Source organism: Neofelis nebulosa, chromosome 8 (assembly GCF_028018385.1).
Source record: "Neofelis nebulosa isolate mNeoNeb1 chromosome 8, mNeoNeb1.pri, whole genome shotgun sequence".
Lineage (NCBI taxonomy): Eukaryota > Metazoa > Chordata > Mammalia > Carnivora > Felidae > Neofelis > Neofelis nebulosa.
In genome coordinates, this window is record NC_080789.1 from 55879835 (window position 1) to 55900151 (window position 20317).

The 20317-nt window shown below is 36.7% G+C and overlaps 1 pseudogene; it reads left to right on the plus strand.

Annotated features, from left to right (window-relative positions):
• LOC131483815 (60 kDa heat shock protein, mitochondrial-like) overlaps positions 1-19091 on the plus strand; it is a 138868-nt pseudogene extending 119777 nt beyond the window's left edge.
• The last annotated feature ends 1226 nt before the right edge of the window (positions 19092-20317 follow it).

Here is a 20317-nt window from a genome sequence, read left to right on the forward strand (position 1 = left end):
TAAATAAAGCAGTCTACCTTTAATAATATTGGTGGGCCTCATTCAGTCAAAAGGCCAAAGCTGGGCTTTCCCAGTGAAGAAATTCTGCTTCAAGGCTGCAATAGAAAATCCTGCAAGAGTTTCCACCCTGCCATCCTCTCTGCAGATTTTGTATTTGCCAGACCTCACAATCGGGTAAGTAGGTAAGTCCTTTCAATAAATTCCTCAATATACATATTCCCCCAATGGGCAAGAATATATTCCTCCATTTATTTGGGTTTTCTCTTCACAGTATGTTACAGTTTGCTCCGTAGAGCAATAATCTGTACAGAATCTATTCCTAAATATTTGTTATTTTGAGTAATTGTAACAATTGTTCACATGTTAGTTTGTTGTTTCTGATCAGTTTTATTATTATTATTATTATTATTATTATTATTATTTTAGACTTGCATCTACCAAACTTATGAAATCTTTTATTTAATCCTATATTCATTTAAATATCTCTAGATAAAAATAATAAATTCTGGTAACAATGAAAGTTTTACTTCCTATCTAGTCTTTGTATTTTTGTTAACTTATCTTTATTATTGTGCTGGCTACTAGTAAAACTGACTTTGAGCCTCATGCCTTTTTTATGATCGAAAAGAGAAATCATTTTTTTTAATATTTATTTTTGAGAGAGCCCAAGTGGAGGAGGGCCAGAGAGAGGGGGACAGAGGATCAGAATGAGGCTCTGCACTGACAGGCTGACAGCAGCAAGCCTGATATAGGGCTCAAACTCCTGAACTATGAGCTCATGACCTGAACTAAAGTTGGACGCTTAACCGACTAAGCCACCCAAGTGCCCCAACAAGGAGAAACCTTTCAACATTTCACAATCTAGTAGGAGTTTTTGTTTTTGTTTTTTTTCAAGTTGTTTTTTATTTATTTTTGAGAGAGAGGAAGAGTAAGAAGGGGAAGGGCAGAGAGAGAGGACAAGAGAGGATGAGAAGCGGGTTCTGCACCGACAGCAGAGAGCCTGAAGTGGGGCTCGAACTCACAAACCATGAGATCATGATCTGAGCCAAAGGCACATGCCTAACCGATTGAGCCACCCAGGCGCCTCCTCTAGTAGGAGTTTTAATGTAGTATTTGTTATATAAAATTTCACACCTTAATCTAATTTTCTTGTATTTTTAATTTGCTGAGAAATTTTAACAAAAATTGAGTTTGTATTTTAACTGTCCTTTTTTCTCCATTATTGAAATAATTGTGTAAATTTTCTCATTCTGCTAATCTGGTGAATTACAGTAATTGGTATCTAAACGTGAAAACAATATTGCATTCCTAGAATAAAACCAATCATAAGTGCAATTTGTAATGCACTTGAGTGCAGTCTTTAATTTGGTTTGTTAATATTTTGTTTACAATTTGTAATTCTATGTTCATCAGTTAACCTGGGTTTCTCTTTCTTAATATGCTTGTCTTTTCATTGTCAAAATTAGGCTGCCTTCATAGAACTTTCCCTTAAAAAAGTATACGGAAAGGTTTATGTGAGATTGGACTTGATTTTTCCTTATGTGCTTAGTATAATTCATTAATGAAGTTTTTGTGGCCTAAATCTTACTTGGTGGGATTGAAAAATATATATTATAAATTCAATTCCTTTATTATTTATAGAACTACACAGATTTTTTAGTTCTTTAAGATTATATAAACTGTAATTTCTTCAAATTTATCTATTTAAAACAGCATATAGCTGCATTTTTATTTAAAATACATTTTTAATGTTTATGTTTTTTTGAGAGAGAGAGAGAGAGAGAGAGAGAGAGGGAGTACATGTGAGCAGGGGAGGGGCAGAGAAAGAGAAAGAAAGAGCAAATGAGGGGGGGGGGCAGCAGAGGGGGCAGGGAGAGAGGATCTAAAGCAAGCTCTGTGCTGACAGTAGAGAGCCCAATGTGGATCCTGAACTCACGAATTGTGAGATCATGACCTGAGCCAAAGTCGGATGCTTAACCGACTCAGCCACCCAGGTGCCCCCAAAAATATCTATTTAATCTGCAATTCCATAAATGTATTAATATCCTTTCTTATAATAATACTTAATGATGTTCCTTGTCCATTTTTGGTATTAGTTTTTCTCTTATTTTCTTGACAAAATTTGCTAGATTTATCAGTTTTACTAGAACTTCCCCCACCCCCCGCCAAATTCTTAGGATTTGATCTTTATTCTTGTTATTGTATTTCTTTCTCATGAATTTCTATTTCTTCTCTTACCTCTGTCTGCTTTTTTGGGTTGAATTTGCTTTTCCTCTCTATTCTCTAGATACAGCCTGTCTCTTTTGAGTCCTTTTCCCTCCTTCCTCTTTCTCTGTCTTCCTGTTCATTATTATCTCTTTGGTTGTAAGTAACAGACTATTCAACCCATCCATTAAGTTTTTAAATTTGGTTATTCTACATTTCAGCTGTGAAGTTCCTAGTTTTCTGCCACGTTTAACTTTTCTAATATTTCTAAAATACTAAATATGGGTATTTTATATATGAGTCTGATGACTCCATTATTTAGAGCTTCTATGAATCTATTTCTATTGTCTGTAGTTTTCTTTGGTTTTGATCATGTTCTTTCTCTCCTACTGGCTGGTTAGTTTTTTTATGGAGCACAGAACATTCATCAAAATTGTAGAAGTACCTTGACGTGCAATACATCATATTAATCTCCGAGGAACTTATCTTTGCTTCTGCCCTGTACTAAGGGGCACATTTAGTCTGCAATCACTTAGTCCAATTTCAGGAATTGATATTATTTGGGCAAATGGCTTCACTGGGGTGCCCTCTTGTGTTCCTAACACCAATTTCTGCTGCCATGGCCCAACAACTAAGTTAAAACCTCAGCTCGACTTCTTAGCCTACTCATTTTCCTTAAAAATTTTGACAAAAAAAAAAAAAAAACAAAAAAAAAAAAAAACAAAAAAAAAAAAAACAAAAAAAAAACAGGGCAAAGGGTCATGTATTGCTAATCTCATCTCACTGGACTTCTATCCTGTCCAGATTTGGCCTATAACCCTCCATTCTCTTGTTAAGTATCTGGTGCCTTCAAGCATATGTGTCATATACTTTTTCTAGTGAATGGTTGACTCTCATTATTGGTCTACCATAATCCAGACTGTGTATCACCTTTGACTCCCCAAAGAGATCTTTAATTACTTGAGAACAGGATTAAAATCATTTCTGGATAAAGGTAGGCACAAAATTTCGCATTCCATTTAACTGAATAGTTGATCACTCTCTTCTTTTTGAAACCTGTTCTTCACATGGCTATCAATTTGATTTCTCCCCTGATTATCTGCCTACTGCAATGCCTTTTCCTTTGCCTCCTTTGATAGATTCTCTTTATTTCCTTAACATTTCCTTAACACTGCAAGTCCCCAGGGCTCTGCCTCTTAACTTCTTCTCTTTTACCTTTATAACCTCTTATTTGATGAGCTCCATCAGTCACATGTCCTTATCTATGTGCTATCTTTATGTCTATTTTTGCACATTTCAAATTTATACCTCTAGTCAGACTCCCCTCTGAGTTCTGAGCAGATTAATCTGTCCAATTACCCACTAGATATTTCCAAACTTATTCAATTTCCTACCTGACAGAAACTCAACATGCCTTGAACACAACTATTCTTCTTCATCTTTTAACCTGCTTTTTGCACAACTTTTCCCTTCTCAGTTAACAAAAACCCTGTCAAGCAAAAACCTTAGCAACATGCTCAACTCCAGTCTCTCTTACAGCTTACATGTGCTGTTTCTATACATCCTTTTACCTTTGTTTTAGAAAAATAAAACATCCAGTCCCTTCTCACCATATCCACTGCTATTTGCCTGGTGCACGCCACCATTATTCCTGATCTGGATTAATGAAGGTCTCAGTACTCAGCACAATAGCCAGAGTAATCACCTCAAAACATAAATCAGATCATATAACACTCCAAGGACTTCCTCTGGCACTTAGGGTCAATGTGAAAATCCTTTCGATAATATACCTCCCCAATCTTTTCACATGCTATTTCTCTTCTTTTTCAAAAGTCCCAGCTTCTTTTAGTTCATCAAACATTTAAATGGTTACTAATTAAAAAACAGTAATTAATGAATGAAATTCATCAGGATTAGATAAAATCATGCCTATCTAAATATGATACAATTCCAAGCATGCAATGAATAATCAATTGTTTTATCATTGTTGTTTACCTATTTTTAATTATATTTTTAAAAAGCATATTTAGGTCATGTTAGCACATACTATTTTAAGAATTTACATCTCCGTATCCTTGAATCTGCCTTCCTAAGTGCCTTATCTTGAGTGACTCTGCACAATATTGATTAACTTTCTAAAACTGTATGTACTACATTAGCAAAGAAAATACTTCCTTTAATTTATAGACTAAATACTTAAAATGGTTAGGCTCTTCACTGTGTCTATTTTGGCCTCTTTGTCCCTATTAAAAACTAGTAGAGAGATTTTTATTATAGAATTTGTGATTCCTACTTAACCACCATTTTGTAACCATCTGTAAATATTAAGAGACACTTATTCATTGATTTGTCCTTATACAAAGTCCATTACCTGACCATGTTTTGACCCTTAAAGAGGTTTTCTCCAAAGATGAACACTAGGTGCCCATTATGATTAACTCAGCAATGTAACAAATTACTACCTCTGTGAACTTTTAGTCATTGACAATGGCCTTCCAGATTTTACTGCCCTTACAAGAATTTTACAAGAGTATTTGGACATGAGTGTTACAAAAGAAACCATTGAAGAGGTTTCAGGTTACATTTCATCAAATGTTTGGTTGCTCTGTCATTGGTAATATAAACACAACAGTAGATAAAGTACTTTTTAATCAGAGTAATCCTCAATGGTACCTCACAAGAACTAGTTCAATCTGGTTTTTATAACTTATTAGAATGTTTTACTATACACATCACTTGAAAAGCATATTACTAAAATATTTTTTATTCCTTGACTAATTTATGCAACCACAAAGGGGAAAAGATGTAGCACATTTTTTACCACGTAGATTCTGAGAAAATCCGAAGGCAGCCACCACATATATTCTGAAGTAGTCACATATCAATGATAATTTTAGTTAAATGATAGTCATGTGATATCAGTTTCTTAGAAAAAATATTAAGGACCACTTCTAAAATAAGGTAATAACCAGAATAGATATGAATCTTTAAAAAAAAAAAAAAACAATGTTCATTTCCTTGTTTTGGGTCCCTACATCACAAACAGGACGAATCAGAATCGATATCTATTGTAATTTTGGAAACTTTCACAGCTTTTCCCAGTTCTGAGCCTTTAACAGACAATATTGAGTTATTTTGTATTTTCCATAACCTCTCAGAATATATGGACATGGATGCTATTATCTGTACTGCTTCCGGTTTTTTGACATAAAAATGATCATGTTCTTCAAGATTAGGTTGAAAACTGAACCTGACCGTATTTGTGTTTTTCTTAAAATTGGCATGTTCCACAGAAGGAGATATGGAAAAATGGTGGTCTACCATTTTTTACGTATTTAAATATTTCTTGTCCATTCATTAGATATCGTATCCACTCATTTAACCAACTTTTTTAAGGAACTACTAGATCCTGTAGACTCCAGGGTAAATCACATTGTTCTAGTCTCGAATGCCCCCTGCAGTCTAATGGAAAAACTGTCCCTACTGCTATTCTGCTACTACTACCACAAACTATTCCCCGCACAACACTTAGTTATGTTCCAGACATGGTTCCCAATTCTTCACATGTATAATTCTGTAGGTTATATCTCATGTAATTTGTTTGTAACAATTGTTCTAGTTAAGGTGACTTCCCTACAACAGGTAAAATACAATAAAGCATGTTAATTGCTATTCAGGAGTAATTGCTGTTTTTCAGTGGTTTCCAATGTTTAGGAATTACAACACATTGATAAAATGGATTATCCTACATAAAGATGCCCTATTGCATATATTTTAGGAATCATTTGGCAATGGAAAACTGAAAAACAAAATATTAGTATTTTAAAATAATTCTTACCCTAAACAAGAATGTAAAAAAAAGCTACTTAATTCTGAGGGAAATAATATAAGAAGAGAGGAGAAATTATTTTTATAGTTCTTTTTCTATTTATTTACCTCCAGTAAAGTTAAGCAGCCACCCTTTCCCTCTACCCACTTCAACTAACATGTACCTAATTATCTTAATTGTCTTTTGATTCATGTAAATCTTATGGAATAGCTACTATTATTTCAAAAATTACAAATGAAGAAAATAAAGTTTTCAGAGGTTGTGTGTTTCATATAATGTTACTGAGTGAGTAAGTAGTTGAATAAGAACATATATTTAGAAAGTCTAGCTCAAGATCCTGTGTGCTTAACATTACACTATCTTGGGGCATGTCAGTGACTCAGTTGGTTAAGCGGCCAACTTTGGCTCAGGTCATGATCTCGCCATTCTTGAGTTCAGGACCCGTGTAGGATTCTGTGTGGACTGCTCAGAGCCTGAAGCCAGCTTCAGATTCTGTATCTCCCTCACTCTCTCTGCCCTGCCCCTGCCCGCCACCACCCATGGTCATGCTCTCTCGCTCTCTCTCTCTCTCTCAAAAATAAATAAAAAACATTAAAAATTTTTTTAAACATTACACTATCTTTCCCTCAAATCATCAGATTCATCAATTTTACCTACATCGACTTAGGGTAGAAAACTCAGAGAAGCAGGTTTTTCCATTCTGAATTATCAGAACAAGCATTATCAGAATAAGCAAAAAAGTCTACCTGAGAATATTAGACATATGCAATTTCATCAACAATGAAAACACTATTGCACTATTATGGCAGTTACTAAATCATGAAAAAGAAGAAAATGTCAGGCAGTAAAGATAGATTCCAGCCTTTGGAACTAAACAACCCATGTTTGAATTCTCTCTCTGCTATTTGTAAATTGTGTGACCTTAGCCAAACCACTCAACCTCTCCGTGCATCAGTTTATCTTTAAAATATAACAGTAACTACCTCATTATATGATCATAAATAGTAAATGAATTAATATATGTAGGGTATATAGCAGGGCCTGGTACGTAGCACTATCTGAATTATAACTATTGACATTATTACCACTCATTATTGGTTCATACACATTATTACTCAATGTAGAAATAGCTTACTGAGATTCTCTTTGTAAAATAGGAAAAACCCTATAAGCTTCATGTAATATACTTAAAATTTTGTCATTTTATTTAGTATTAAAAAATGCTTGGGTTGTTGTTACTAAGTTGCACTGTGCCCTTAATACGAGAACCTAAAATGTTCTATTTGGTCACAGTAACAAAATGCACTTCTAATTAACATCTTTATCTGTTTTAAAAAATGGTTTTAAATGGTATGGATATTGATAAACATGTGATAACAGTGAGTGTTTACTTTTTAGTATCACAGCCAAAGTTTTTACTCCTCTCAGAGGTCATTTTTTTTAAGTTAGCACTTTACCTGCTAGAATATTTCATTTCTGATATTGATGTCCTTATTCATTATATCTATTTTTTTTATTTTAAATTGCATTGTATTGCTGTTTCCAAGTTTTGCTGATAATAAGACAATGTTATGCATTTTAAAAAGCATTAGGTAACAGCTGTAGATAACTTCCTCTGAAACAGACACAATGATAAATGCCATATGTATATTAACATATTCAAACATGTCAATTAATCACCATAACCTTTTAATTATATTCTATTATTATTAAGATAAAACAAGAGAATTGCTCTTTGGGAGTCTAAAGCTGTCAAATGGTGCCCTTTTTATAGATTTAGTATTTAGAAAATCAGGTTGCCTGCAAATAAAATGTTTTAATCCTTCCTTTCCAATATGTATTTCTGTCATTTTTTTTTTTAATGTATCACATGGTCTAAGACCTTCAGTAAAATGTTGAATAGATGTGGTTAGAATAGATATCCATGCCTCACTCTCAAAGTCAACACATGCGGTCTTTTACCAGTATGAGTTAGTTGTGAGTTTTACATAAACATCTTTTATCAGGTTGAGAGTTTTTTATCCTGAAAGGAGGGTAAGTTTTGCCAAATGCTTTTAATCATTCTACCAAGGCAATTATAATGTTTTTTATTTAGTCTGTGGCCACAGTGAATTACACTGATTGATTTTTAATATTGAGCTAATTATTGTATTACCAGGATAATCCCCAACTGTCATTAATCTTTCAATATATCACTGGATTTGATGGTTTTTTGTTAAAAACTTTTGTGTCTAGGTCCATAGGAGATTTTGTTCTTACACAGACTTCTTTCTTGTAATGTCTTCATTTAGTTAGGGTTTCAGGATAATACTAGTCTCATAAAATACACTGCACGGTATTCTTTCCTCCTCAGTTTTCTAGAAGTGTTTATGTAGTATGGTTATTATTTATCAACCATCTAGGGATAAATTTCCTTTTTATGGAAGGTTCTGTTTTTGTGGTTGTTGTGAAAGCAATTTCTTTAACAGATATATGGCTACTCATATATCTATTTTTTTGGTTGAGTGAGCTTTGGTAATTTTTGTCTTTCAAGGAATTTTGCCACTGTATTTAATTAACCAGGTTTCTTAGTAGATGGGTGTTAATAATTCTCTTATTATTCTTATTATGTATGTAGGGTCTGGAGTAATGTCACCTCTGTCATTCCTGATACTGGAGATTTGTGTCTTCTCTCTTTCCTAATTTTATTGGTCATTTCAAAGAAACAACTATTTATTTTTCTCTATTGTTTTCTGTATGCAAAGGTTTAAAACAACTATATATAATCACCTAAAACAGAAGACAATCCAAATGTCTGCCAAGAGTTGAATGAATAAACAAATTATGGAATATCTATACAATAAAATACTAGTCAGCAATTATTTTTGATACACTGAAAAACATGAATGACTCTAAAAATAATTATGCTGAAATGAAGGTTGGACTAAAAGGGTACATACTGCATAGATTCCATTCATTAAAAAAAAATCTTGAAAAGACAAACTAAACTGTAAAGACAGCAAATCAGTGCTTTCCTAGAGATGGGAGGTAAGAAGACATGGATTTTTAAGGGGCACAAGAAAACTCTTTGAAGTGAGTATTCAGTTTATATCTTGATTATGGCAATCATTTCTTACATGTATTTACTTAGGAAACTCATCAGGTTATACATTTTAAATGTATGCAGTTTATTGTAAATCAATTATACTTCAATAAAGCTATAGAAAATAGCCAAACCTAACAATTTCATGTGGTTCAACCTATTATCATCTCCATTTCACAGAACAAGAACCAAAAGGAATGGGATATAAAGTACTTCTCTTGGGGCACCTGAGTGGCTCAGTTGGTTAAGCTATCAACTCTTGATTTCGGCTCAGGTAATGATCTCGCATTTTGTGGATTCAAACCCTTCATAGGGCTCTGTGCCAACAGTGCAGAGCCTGCTTGGGATATTCTCTCTCATTCTCTTCTCTTCTCTTCTCTTCTCTTCTCTTCTCTTCTCTTCTCTCTCAAAATAAATAAACTTAAAAAAATAAAATTTAAAAAGGATACTTCCCTAAAGTCAAAAAGCCGGTAAGTTATAGTGATAGGATTTGAAGCTATAGAATATCTCCAGAGTCTGAATATTTACACACTATCTCATACTACCCCTTTATGTGTTTGCTTATTATTTTTATTTTTTATTTCTTTAAGATTTTATTTTTTAAGTAATCTCTACACTCAACATGGGGCTCAGATTAACAACCCCAAGATCAAGAATCACACGTTCCACTGACTGAGTCAGCTAGGTGCCCAATGTGTTTATTTTTTAAATTACATTCCCCAACCATCCTTCTGCCTTTAGGCCTTTTTATATTTTACTTGCTATCATTTAAGAAAAACATGTTATATTTATCTTAATCAATTAGTCAACTTTACTTTCTTTCTACTAATGGGTACTATTGAGACCATACTACATTATTTTCATTCTACTGAAGGTATACTATAGATCAAATAATTTTTGAGTTTTCTTAGGACAAACAAGCTCACAAATCAACATATGTACCTATGAAACAAAATTTGTTATATACAGGTAGTATTTTTGAGGGCAAATTGTCCTCAGATGGCAATTTCCCCTCAGATATATTACCTGTATATAGCAAATTATGGTAAGTACTATTACCATATATACTTGGCATATATGTTGTTCAGATATAACAACAGGAGAGAATCCTCACTCCTCTCATGTACTCCTCCAAGGGTTGGGGCCCTCCCCGGTAGAATGTTTATCATACTTTATTATAATGAATGATGTATTGGACATTCCTCTTAGTGATGAGACAAATGCTCCTCTAGGAAAAGAGTTGTTACATTGACCCTTGTTTACCCAGAGCAAGAACATAAAAAATGTTGAGTAAGAATTTGTACAATTAGTGTAAAAGATGCATGTTTTGGAGAGGAGCCTAGAGACTGAGAGTAAACGTTACTAAGTCAAGTCAGTAACCTATACCAGTTGGATTATGAGGACTACGAAAAACTGAGTTTAACTTCAGTGAAGGCCAAGACCAGGTTCAGTGGCATGATGGAGCTACACACTGGAAAAATATTTGTCCAGTCTCTCAACTACAGTAAGAAAAAAATGAAATCTTTTCCAAGAAAAGTCTTGTGCTGAGTTCACTGTATCATACATATATGCATGCTGCACAGTGCTTCTAAAATATGCAACCTGAAAGTACAGAGGATTTTCAAACAATAATTGGAAGGTTCCCACCATGTTCAGAACACAACTTTTACATATAAATGTAGCTTGGGAAATATCGCATAATACATTTCAATTTTTTCTTTGATATAAAACAATTCATTAGAGAAGTGATGAGGGTTGTATACTCCAGAATTCTTAGGCTAATAAATATCCATATATCATATGATTTATAAGGCTTAAATGATAGCATCACAAGAGATAATTAAAACTCTCAAAAACTTACTTAGCAGTTTTATTCAAAAGCAAAAGTATTACTCCTTGAGATACAGGAATTCCCATGTTATTATTAATAATCTGCAACCATTCTCCCCATTTTACTTAATTATCCTTTCCTTTAAATCAACTTTATTTTCCTCTCATTTTGTCTTTTTTCTTAATTAATATACAAATACCTACTGGGATACAAATAACCCCAAATACTCTGCTTGTGAAACTCCCAAATTATTAAGTGTAATTTTAATTATGATTAGCTAGCATGGGTAAAATATTCATCACAATGGGAATATAATAATCTCATTACCAAAAAACTATTTGACTCAGGTATTTATCTGTCACCATGCATTTATCTCAAAAGGCTAGTTACCCATCAAAACATTGCTAAGTAATTTTAGCAATTTTCTGTGAACATAAGAGAATAAACTCCACCTCATGCCTCTAATCTCCTGCCTATCCTTTATCCCCAGGTGAGTTTTAATCATTTGCAAATAATATGATTGTGTATTTATTGTAAGTGCATATAAAGAAATATAAACATGATACATGTTAAATTTGAAGATGTGGGGGCGAAATCACTTCTTGGAAATTTTCAAAGGAACTATTTCCACAATTATTAGACCCCTCAGTTTAATGCACACAGAAATAGGCCACGACTAGGAAGAAAGATTTATTGACAAGAACTCTTCCAGAGTCCAGTTGGCTGCCTCTTTACCTCCAACCCAGAGGAATGGTTCAAAGGATTCCCCTGTAACTCTGCACAGGAAGACAAAGCGAACCTGTCCCTGACTCAGGCCGGCAAAAGCTAAAGTGGGCTGTGCCAGCTTGAGAGAGACGGCTGCATTAGGAGAGGAGTGCATTTCTGGCATTCATCAGGACAAAGCTCAGGTCGGCATTTCCTCTACACCAGATTCTGCCACAGGAGAAATAGTGTATAGATCGGAGGTTCCCACCACCTCTTCCTCAGGTTTGATTCATTTGCAGAGTGACTAACAGAACTGAGGTAAACATTTTACTTACTAGATTACCAATTTATTATAAAAGAGTATAACTTGGGAACAGCCAGATGGGAGAGATGCATAGGAAAAAGTATGTGATAAGGGGCAGAGAGCTTCCCTGCTTCCTGGGAGCACCATCCCCCCTGCATCTCCTTGTGTTCACCAACCCCTCTATCTGAACCTCATCATTTGGGTTTTTTTGTGGAGGCTTGGCTACATGGACATGATTAATTAATCACTGACCCCTGGCAACTGAATCAAACTCTAGCCCCTCTACCCTCCTTGGACTGAAAGTTCCAACTCTCTAATCACATGGTTGGTTCCCCTGGCATCCAGCCCCATCCTTAGGGTCCCCCTTGATATTCTTAGGGGCCTTCCAAATTCTCATTAACATAAACTAAGATGTAGTTGAAAGAAGTTTGTTACGAATATTGAGACATCTTCATTGCTCTTATCACTTAGGGAATTAGAATGGTTTTAGGAGCACTATGCCAGAAATGGGGACAAAGACCAAATATGCATTTCTTAGTATAAATCACATTATCACAGTGTGTGTCTACCAAAGGTTGCACAAATTCCAGCAGAAAGGAGCTGGGATGATGGCAGATTTCTAAAGACAGGGGATAAACATCTGCCTAGGTCATAGAAATTGTAGACAAAGGAGCCTATAAGGAATGTCTGGAGGAAAAACTCAGTCAGCTTAAATATCTGTCAGTCCCAGAGAGTGAGAACTAGCTTCCAGGGGAAAATCTTTTCCTGCTCCTTTCCTATTCTCTTAAACTTCTTTTCCACATCCCCTAAACAGAAACTGCTATTAAGATTAGAGAACAGGAGAAGGAGGAAGAGGAGAAGCACAATGGAGAGAAAGAGACAACATTCCAAGTAAGGCTCCGTTGACAGCAGGCTTGAGCTAGTTGAGAGGTTTGACATTAAAACAAGTTCAGGGACACTTCTGTGGCTCAGTTGGTTAAGTGGCTGACTTCAGCTCAGGTCATGATTTAATGGTTTGTGAGTTCAAGCCCTGGGTAGGGTTCTGTGCTGACAACTCAGAGCCTGGAGCCTGCTTCAGATTCTGTGTCTCCCTCTCTCTCTCTCCCCTCCCCCACTCACGTTCTGTCTCTCAAAAATAAATAAACATTGCAAAAAAATATTTTTAATAAAACGAGTCCAGAGTTTGGACTAATAATTTGTACTCAAAATTCCAATTTCTAAAAAAAAAAATCTTTTTCTAATTATTTATCTTTGAGAGAGAGAGTGTGTTAGTGGGGTAGGGACAGAGAGAGAGAGAGAGAGAGAGACAGACTGTGGATCTGAAGTGGGCTCGGCACTGATAGCAAGCCCAACACGGAGCTCGAACTCACAAACCATGAGATCATGACCTAAGCCACCCAGGTGCCCCTCAAAATTCCAATTTCTTAATTGAGATTATGTTTGTAATTTTTAGGAAAGACATTGTTTGGGGACTCAAGGAAGTAGACACTAAGCTTGTACATACATATTTGGACAAATTTCTATGAAGAAAAAGAGTTGGGGCCAGAGAGGGCCGGGAGAGCCTTCAGACTTGAAAGCAAGGTGTTATGCCTGTCTCCCTGAAGGAGCCAGGGTGGAAAGTGTCTCAGCCTGCAGAACATCTCTAAGAAAGTTTTTTCCAGACAGATGAACCATCTTAGAGTCAAAGTTGCCTATTAGGGGAGTCCTATACCTTGCGTAAAGATAGGATATCTGTTGGATGCAGCCATTGGCTATGGAAATCAGTGCAGCCTATGGAAATCAGTGGTGGATTCAAAAGGGCTACAGCTGGCGACCATCAGAAAACAAAGCTGTTTGCCACAGTAAGAGATACGAATGACACATTTTTTATAACCATCAAAGTCACACACTTGCTTGAATTGTCATATGGGCAACATCAAGTGACTCACACCACACAGATGTTAAAGGGATGGTGGGAGATAAAATAAGGTATTTTTATTTTATCAGAAGACATGTGTAATGTAAATACCTGTGGCCTAGACAGCCCAGAGTATCCCAGCACCCTGTGGTCACTATTTCATTTAAAAAAAAAAAAAAAAAAAAAAAAAAAGAAATGACTCAAGACCCATTCCAGGTAACAGCTATGTGCTACAGGTTCTAATGAGTTACCTACTCCCTCTGACCACCCCACCCCCACCTTGCAAAGTAATAAAAATCAATCTCCTTAACTTGGTGAAAATGACTTGCTGCATGTACGCTCCTGAGTTATTATATCCTACGTAGTGTCATTTGGATTCTATTCTTGTTTCCTGGGGTTCCTAGGACACAATGGTATCCAAAATCTACAAGAGCAATTTCTTTTCAAAAGTTTGAAAGTATGTCTCTGGGAGTGGCTGTTTAATTGGTCAATGCAGTGGGAGAACCGGCCGGTGTTTCCAAATTTGTAGATTTGTTTGGAAAACCCAGTGATGGCTGCATAACCAAACCTCCTGTGTGCCATAGCACATCTATGATTTGATGATGAAAACTGCAATAATTTCTTCCCTACCTCGTGCCATACCATAAACCTGGATCCAGACCACAGGTTATTGATCAAAGCAGAAGAAACCTTTTTTCTCCCCCTAGCAGTCCCGCTCCTTTGCTTTCCTTCACTAACCTTCCTGTTTTCTTTCTTCAAGCTCCATCTGCCTTTTAATTAAGAGTCAGAATGAACCTTTGAACTATGAACATCTAAAAGGCTTTTTAATTCTAACTCATTTGTTTCCAGAGATGAGAATTAATTAATTTATTTTTTAAGTTTCGAATGCCATTTTCTGTAGTTTGAATTAATCCTCTGGGCCAAAGGCCAGGCCTGGTGCCAGTGGATGGAGTTTCCAGGCAGGCAAACAGGGCGCAGTCGGAGCCCACAGGGTGAGCGGTGTGAGCAGCAGGGTGAGGCAAGTACTATGGACCCACACAGAAAGCTTAGGATGGGACCCACTGAGCCTCGCAGGCAGCTCGTAAAACGGCAGAATCCGGCCCCAGTCTCTACAGCCTGAACACTCTTCCCAGAGGAAGCTCCGGGGACGCCGGGATTTCTACAGGATCCGGAGGAGAATCCTGGGCCCAGAAATGTCAGCTTGCCCCCTAGCTCCAGAGTCCCTGCCTTCCAGGCTCATTTGTAAGGAGTCTGGCTCACGCGACCTATCCCGCAAACACCAATCCTCCCGACACCTAACCACCGCCCCCCGCCGTCCCCCCCACAACTTCTCCACACAGAATCCCACAATCACACTCACAGTGCAGCAGCTCCTCGCCCCAGAGGCCTAGCAAGGCCCGCGCCCCCTTCAAGAAAGGCAGCACCTGACGCCAAACCAGGAGGTGAACTGCGCATGCCCCGACTGCAAAGCTGAGGCCCTCTCAGAGCTCAGAGGGAGATTGGAAGGGGGCAGGGGCTTCAGGGTGCAACCCTGGGGCGATAACTTGACACCTGCCGTGGTCGAAAGCTGTAGCAACACTAGCATCCTCCCAACTGAACGTCTTCGGGGCCATTTGTTCTCCCCTGCAGCTGTAAGTGTCCAAATTGACCCACGAGACCACCATTGCCTGTTATGGGAGCCTTTTCCTTGAAGAGCAGCTGCAGGGCATTATTCTCTCTTTCTGGATCAGCTCATCAGCATCTTACCTGGGGGCGGTGACTCCTTCACCTCTTTCTTTCTTTCTTCTTTCTCTCTCTCTCTGTCTCTCTCTCTCTCTCTCTCTCTTTCTTTCCTTCCTTCCTTCCATTTTCTTTCTTTTCTTTTCTTTCTTTCTTTCTTTTCTTTCTTTCTTTCTTTTTTTCTGGCTTGTCAAGTTTTAGTCACTTCAAAACCTTAGAGACAGTTCTAGTCTGGGGTAGAAGGTGGCCTCAACCCTCAACATCCAGAGTGGCTCTGATCTTATCCCTTCCTCAGGCAGGACAAACCAGACCTCCTTCTCCAGCTGCAAGCTGGAGGTCAAGGCCTGACTGTGGTGGGGACCTTGGGCCTCCAAATGCTCACCCCAGAAGAAAAGATTTGGTTCGCTGTAATGAAGATCAAAGTCTAGGCCTCTCCAGCTTTCCTTCACCCTGAAAGAGGGGCAGGGAAGTGTCAGCTGCTCTTTGGGGACAGAGGGAGGAAACATCCATTTCTCCATCTGGCTGCAGGGAGGAGGGACACAGGACAAGAGGAGCCCATCTGTCGCCTTTGGTTCTGCCAGCTCCTTGAGGTGGCTAGGCTGGGGCAAGAGATGGGAGACAGCTGTCTGGCCTGGATCTTCTCAGGCCAAGGTGGGAATGGGGGCCACTTTAACTTTTAACTTTGTTTTAAAGTTTATTTCCTTTCACTTCTTAAATAAACACACACACACACACACACACGACTTTTTTGTGGAGTTGGACATCCACTTGATCTGTGGGCAGTCTGGCTTCCCAGCATCACTCTTCATCAAAGTTCTGACTCAGGAGGAAATTGGCAGCCAAGTCCTCCCCTACCCCCACCCCCCAAGAGAAAAAGACCAGGATTACCAGATTCCCTGAGAAGCCCAGGGCCTTCAACCTCCTTATAGCTTCCTTCTGTGGCTTCACCTAGAGGTAGTTCATCTGCAGGGCCTCCTAGTCTATGGACCTACCTCACTCTCCACATCTGCCAGCTCCCCAGCGGTCTCATGTAGCATCTGGACGAATTGCCCCTGTTGTTGGCTAATTGCTGCGAAAGCTGAGGGTTCCTCTAGCCCAGAGCTGAATGAAGAGATAAGCATGGACTTTTAACCCCCTGCTGACATTCCACAGCAAAAACCAACTTCATAGAGTAAAAGTCTATAAATGAGCAATGAGCATTTCTCAGCCAAGTATTTTTTTGTTTGCTCACTTACATTGGCAGAGATTGCATGATCTTTAGTGGGTAACATTTTATTCATACACTGTAACACAGATTCTGACCAAACTTTTGTGTAGAAGTTATGGCTGTAAGCACTGGGGAGGCAGCAGTGAAAAAAACAAAAAAACAAAACAAACAAAAAAACACAACTCCTATCTCTCTCTTATGCTTACATTTGATTTGGGAAAAAGAAAATTTAAATTATGGAAAAATTTCTTTAATGTTTAAAATATGTGTGTGTGTGTGTGTGTATGTATATATATAAAATTTACACCTACACGTACATATACATACCTTTATTAACACATTTATTAAACATTGACACTTTGGATTTTAGGAAACAAGTTTTAACGTCATTGGTTAGATAGGTTTTAGAAAAATACGAAACATTTACACAATAGTTAATTAGGAAACTAGCTTTTACTATAACACAAGGTAGATAAAGCCATCTTAAAATTGTTAAGCATTGCATGCTTTTCTGCCATGGGAAAAACTTATTAAAGCAAAATTAATTATTAATAACAATATATTGTTTGAAATAAAATACAGAGGGTTTCTTAAGGTTTTTGAACAAGGACACTGTTCATACACTAAAAAGCAGTAGTCTGAGTTAAGGTCAGAGTATCTACTGATTAGTGAATTTAATGAATATTATTTGGGTGAGTTTATATCTCAAGTGTTGAGTGCACAGAAGGCTTTTTGCTCTATTTTTTAAATTAAGTCAGTTTCAATTCAGTTCTCAGAAAACTGAGGATAGATAAATTACTGACATCTTGATAAGTCAGGAATAATGCCTAAAGTATAACTTGCACATTTTATCTATAGGCTTCATCAGTTCTTAATTTGCAACTGTAAACGTTGACCCTATTTTACTCAATAGAAAATTGTGTTCAAATGGATCTACTCTAAGGGCATGAAATAATGTTTATAATATAAATAGGAGATGAATTTTACTCATCTCGGCCTTCTCTTTAAGTGTGTTCAAATTTAAATCAGGATAGCTCAGGATTAAATGAATAACAAAGCAAAAAATGCAGTTTTTCCCTCTCCACAAAGGGCCTGAGCCCAGCCTACACACCACAGAAATACTTTGATTACTTGTAGACCTTTGCCAGATAAGGCAAGAGTCCAGGGCACTAGCTCCTTATCTCACTCCAGCTTATTCTAAGGATGTAAAATTTGGTGCAGATTCCCGACTCATAATGCTTCAAAGTGTATACCTTTTATCCCATGCTACAGCTGTTTCTGTGAGCCAAAGGTAAAATAATGAGCTATTATTGAAGAGAGCTGGGGAAGTCCCCAAACAGCAAAGATGGTGTGACCATCACAAAATCCATTGACTTAAATGCTAAATATAAAAAATATTGGTGCTAAACTTGTTTGAGATGTTGCCAGTAATGCAAATGAAGAGGCTGGGGCTGGCAGGACTACTGCTGGTGTACTGACACGCTGGGTTGCCAAGGAAAGCTTCTGGAAGGTTAGCAAAGATGCCAATCTAGGGTAAATAAGGAGAGGTGTGATGTTATCTCTTGATGTAGTAATTGCTGAATTTAAGAAGCAGTCTAAACTTGTGATGACCCCGGAAGAAATTGCTCAAGTTCCAATGATTCCTGAAAACGGAGACAAAGAAATTGATAACATCATTTCTGATGCATGAAGAAGGCTAGAAGAAAGGGTGTTACCAGATTAAAGGATGAGAAAGTACTAAATGGTGGAGTAGAGATTATTGAAGGCATGAGGTTATATTTCTCCATACTTTATGAATACATCAAAAGATCAGAAATGTGAATTCCAAGATGCCTATGTTCTGTTGAGTGAATAGAACATTTCTAGAATCCAGTAAATTGTATCTGCTTCTGAAATGGCCAATGCTCACCAGAAGCCCTTGGTCATAATCACTAAAGATATTGATAGAGAAGGTCTGAGTACATCAGTTCTGAATAGGCTAAAAGTTGGTCTCCAGAGTGTAATGGTCAAAGCTCTTGGTTTGGGTGACAGTAGAACCAGATTAAAGACATGGCTACTGCTATTGGTAGTACTATGTTTGGAGAAGGATTGACTAAATCTTAAAGATATTAAGCCTCAGGACTGAGGAAAAGTTGGAGAAGTCATTGTGATCAAAGATGATGCTATGCTCGTGAAAGGAAAAAGGTGGGAAGGCTCAAATTGAAAGCTGTATTCAATAAATCATTAAGCAGTTAGATATCACAACTAGTATATATGAAAAGGAAAAACGAAATGAGAAGTTAGTTATGACACCATGTTTGGAGATGGTGTGAATATGATGGAAAAATGAATCATGGATCCAACTGTGGTTGAAAAAACTGTTTTAGTGGATGCTGCTGGAGTGCCACTCTGTTAACTATAGCAGAAATTGTCATCACAGAAATTCTCAAAGGGAAGGATCCTGGAGTAGGTGGAATGGGTGGAACAGCAGGTGGCCTGTTCTAATTCCTAGAGTAGTTCATTGCTGCTATTAGTGAACTAAAAGAGAAAGCTCAAGGCAGTGCCCCTCACCAATAACTTCAGGGAAGTCAACTGAAGAAAATGACTGAAGAAAAGGCTGGCTGATGTTGAAGAAAATCTCTATAGCCATGAGTTACTAGTTTCAGTTGACAGTCAATAATGGTTTGCTGCTGTCATCTTCCATGCTGAAAAATAATTTATTTTCCATTTTTAGTAAAAAGACATTTATACATTCCTAATAACTGAGTGCAAAAGCCATGTTCCAATGTACCCCTTTCAACTGAAATCACTGAGGCATTTTTACTACACTTAACTCTTCTGTTAAAATCAGGATTTTAACACTTGCCATCACCACATGAGAAGTTAAGAAACAGCCTTTCTGTGGAGAATAACAGTTGTGTGCAAGGTAGAGAAATATTCAATTATGTGACAATACTTGGGTAATAAAAATTTGTTTCCAGTTAAAAAAAATTTAACTTGATTTGTGAAGAAAATCATATTTGATTTTGGCATAACCATAACTATTTCCTCAATAAATGTGAATTTTATTAGTAAATGGAATGGGTATTCTTGTTGCTTAAAATTGTGTAGAACATGGAAATACAATATATTTTGGTAGGTTAAAAATCTGGGAAATTATTTCTGTGAATGGTAATTGATTTTAGCAATTAATATGTCACTCTGATTGCTAATGTAAAAAATGAAAACCTTTACCCCATATTTAGACAGAAATAAATTTTCATGCAGAAATGGAGAAGCCGTATATGTACAACCCTCAATATAATTAATCTGCATATGCTAAAAATATTAGACTCTAATTAATACTTTAGGGCTATTTAATCTCTATTATGCCAGTGGAAAAATTAAAACATAGTATATCAGTCTTAGAATAACTCAATTATTGAAGCACCAGAATTCCTGCCACAATTTTTATTCATTTTTAGTATATTAATAATTTTTCTAAAATAAGTAAAATAATTTTAGTATATTAATATTTTTTCTAAAATAATTTAGAAAGCATATTATCAAGGAAAGCAAT